This window comes from Mandrillus leucophaeus, unplaced genomic scaffold (genome assembly GCF_000951045.1).
Source record: "Mandrillus leucophaeus isolate KB7577 unplaced genomic scaffold, Mleu.le_1.0 Scaffold150, whole genome shotgun sequence".
Lineage (NCBI taxonomy): Eukaryota > Metazoa > Chordata > Mammalia > Primates > Cercopithecidae > Mandrillus > Mandrillus leucophaeus.
The window spans coordinates 4,704,988-4,709,002 of NW_012101477.1; positions in this window are offsets into that span (position 1 = coordinate 4,704,988).

Consider the following 4,015-nt stretch of genomic DNA (forward strand, 5'->3'; position numbering starts at 1 on the left):
TCTGCCATTATGCCTGGCTAATTTTTGTATGTTTTAGTAGGGACAGAGTTTCACCATGTTGGCCAGGCTGGTCTCAAGCGATCTGCCTGCCTCACCCTTCCAAAGTGCTGGGATTACAGGTGTGAGCCACCACAGGTGGCCTGGAGTTCTATTTTATTTATTTGTTTGTTTATTTTTATTTTATTTTATTTTATTTTATATTTTTTTGAGATGGAGTCTGGCTCTGTCGCCCAGGCTGGAGTGCAGTGGCGCGATCTCGGCTTACTGCAAGGCTCTGCCTCTCAGGTTCATACCATTCTCCTGCCTCAGCCTCCCAAGTAGCTGGGATGATGTGCACCTGCCACTATGCCTGGCTAATTTTTTTGTATTTTTTACTAGAGATGGGGTTTCATGTGTTAGCCAGGATGGTCTCAACCTCATGATCCGCCTGTCTCGGCCTCCCAAAGTGCTGGGATTACAGGCATGAGCCACTGCGCCTGGCCTATTTTTACTTTTTAAATTTTTTTTTAGAGACAGGGTCCTGCTCTGTTGCCCAGGCTAGAGTACAGTGACATGATCATGGCTCACTGCAGCCTTGAACTCCTGGCCTTAAGCAGTCCTCTTACCTCAGCCTCCAGAGTAGCTGGGATTACAGGCATGAACCACTTCACCAAATATTTTATTTAAAAATATTTGGGGCCAGGTGCAGTGGCTCACGCCTGTAATCCCAGCACTTCGGGAGGCCGAGGCGAGCAGATCACCTGATGTCAGGAGCTTGAGACCAACCTGGCCAATGTAGTGAAACTCCATCTCTACTAAAAATGCAAAAATTAGCCATGGTAGCATATGCCTGTAGTCCCAGCTAGTTGGGAGGCTGAGGCAGGAGAATTGCTTAAACCCGTGAAGCAGAGGTTGTAGTGAGCCAAGATCGCACCACTGCACTCCAGCCTGAATGACAGAGCGACACCCTGTCTTAAAAAAAAAATGTATTTCTGAAGCAAAAATGACAAATGTCAATGTATGTTAATTCTGGTTGATTGGATACATTAATATCTATTGCTTTATTCTACTTACTTTTTCTTTTTTTAAAAAATTGACTTCCTAACTTGTGTTTATATTCTACTTACTTTTTCATGTGTATGTTTAAACTTTACAACCCTGAGACTGCTTACTTTCAGTAGTTTCAGAAGAGCAGAATCCCTTTTCAGAATGAGAAGAACCCTTAAGTCCTCAGTCAAATTCTGCTTGAATTCCTGCCCGGGGATCTGTTTTCACACTGCTATAAAGATACTCCCTGAGACTGGGTAATTTATAAACAAAGGAGGTTTACTAGACTCTCAATTCCGCACGGCTAGGGAAGCCTCAGGAAACTTACAATCATGGCGGAAGGCAAAGGGGAAGCAGATACATCTTCACAACGGCAGAGCAGGAGAGAGACAGAAAGCAGGGGAAACTGCTACTTTTATTTTATTTTATTTTTTTTGAGACCGAGTCTCGCTGTGTCACCTAGGGTGGAGTGCAGTGGTGTGATCTGGGTTCACTGCAACCTCCGCCATCTGAGTTCAAGCTAAGCAATTCTCCTGCCTCAGCCTCCTGAGTAGCTGGGACCACAGGCACGCACCACCATGCCAGGCTTTTTTTTTTCTTTTTTTCTTTTTTTGGAGACAGAGTTTTGCTCTTGTTACCCAAGCTGGAGTGCAATGGTGCGATCTCGGCTCACTGCAACCTTCGTCTGCCGGGTTCAAGCAATTCTCCTGTCTCAGCCTCCTGAGTACCTGGGATTACAGGTATGTGCTACCATGCCTGGCTAATTTTTGTATTTTTAGTAGAGACAGGGTTTTGCCATGTTGGTTAGGCAACTCCTGACCTCAGGTGATTCACCCGCCTCGGCTTCCCAAAGTGCTGGGATTACAGGCGTGAGCCACCGCGCTGGGCCTAATTTTTGTATTTTTAGTAGAGATGGGGTTTCGCCACATTGCCAGAATGGTCTCGAACTCCTGATCTCGAGTGATTCACCTGCCTTGGCCTCCCAAAGTGCTGGGATTACAGGCATGAGCCACCGCGCCCAGCCAAAACTGCCACTTTAAAACCATCAGATCTCCTGAGACCTCCCTCACTATCATGAGAACAGCGTGGGGGAAGCCACCCTCATGAGCCAATCACTTCCCACCAAGTCCCTCCCTCTACATGTGGGAATTATCATTCAAGATGAAATTTAGGTGGGGACACAGAGCCAAACCATATCAGGATCTTTGAGCCTCTGTTTGGATACCTTGTGTGTTTGGGAGCTCACCGTGGCCTGAGCTACCTGTTCCACTTTCCCTTGTTAGCAGAGCTCTTCCTTACAGTTAGCCCAAGCCCATAGCCCTAGACCTTCCCTGCCTGGTCCCACTTTTGCCCTTGAGGCAACTCAAAGCAGCTCTGCCCCACCTCTATGTATCAGACCTGCCAGTACTGAGAGAGGGCCGTCATATCCCCTTCTTCTGCCTTCTGGATCTGCCAGCCCTAACAAAAATCAGTGAGCACTAGGTGCTAAGTAAAGATGGGGAGCACCCCCTTTGGTACCAGGTGACGTGCGATCAGGAGAAAAGCTGATGTGCTCCCTTTGGCCACACAGAGAGAAGACATCAAGAGCCTGTTGCCGTACATCGTAGACAGCTTGCGTGAAACCGATAAGAAGATCGTTCTGTCAGCCATCCAGATACTCCTGCAACTTGTTAGAACAATGGATTTCACTACCCTGGCTGCCATGATGAGGACTCTGTTCTCCTTATTTGGTGATGTAAGATAATCAGAGAGGAGAGACTTTCCTAGGAGGAGGGTAATGGGCATAACAGCAAACAGAAGTTGGTACAGTAATAAATACACTCTACTAGGTGTAGGACTTTTACTTTCAGAGCATTTCAAACCTGCTCTCTTAAGACCCTTCCAGGTAACCTGTGATGTTGATAGGGCAGATGTTATTGTTTTTCAGATTTAACAACCACAACAACAACAAAAACCTGAACCTAGAAACTTGCTAAGGTACTACCCTGCTTTGTGATGGGGAAGGGGAAAACATTGTCTTTCCCTTCAAGAACTATCAGAACTGGGTCAAGATGGTGGATGATATTTATGTCCCTGTCCCAAATCCCATATATTTCTCAAGAGGAAATACATGGAGCACAGTGACCAGCATCCTTGGAAGAGTAAAACATACCAAGGCTGGGATTTCAGATTTCCGCAAAACAGCCTGTGTGAATGGTTCCTGCCTGTACCAGGCACAAGGTTTGCTGACTACAGGTGAGACTGTGTGCATCTCTCACTTGTAGAGTGAGAAAACAAGTAGTGACAAAACAGCAAGTCTTACTGTGTCCATATATATATGAGAGGGAGGGAGATGGAGTCTTGCTCTGTTGCCCAGGCTGGAGTGCAGTGGTGTGATCTTGGCCCACTGCAACCTCCGCCTCCCAGGTAGCTCAAACTCCTGACCTCAAGTGATTCTCCTGCCTCAGCCTCCCGAGTAGCTGGGACTACAGGCATGTGTCACCATGCCCGGCTAACTTTTGTATTTTTAGTGGAGATGGGGTTTCCCCATATTGGCCAGGCTGGTCTTGCACTCCTGACCTCAAGTGATCTGCCCACCTCAGCCTCCCAAAGTGCTGGGATTACAGGCGTGAGCCACTGCGCCTGGCCTGTGTGCACGTATATTTTATTTCTTGCCCTCAGCTACATACAGCTAAATAGCGTCATACCAGGACTGGCTTTTCACCCCCTCCCAAGTTCTTACAAGCTAAGCATGCACACATTCAGTGAGTTGCTTTCTTTTGTCTACTCCCTTCCTAGGTGAGACCTGATGTTCATCGTTTCTCCATGACTCTCTTTGGAGCCGCCATAAAGTCTGTAAAAAACCCAGATAAGAAGAGTGTAGAGAAACAAGTCCTGGACAGCTTGGTCCCACTACTTCTGTATTCTCAGGATGAAAATGATGCAGTAGCTGAGGTAATGCCTACTGTTGGGGTCTCTCATCCCTCAATAACTTCAAATCCAGAGCCAA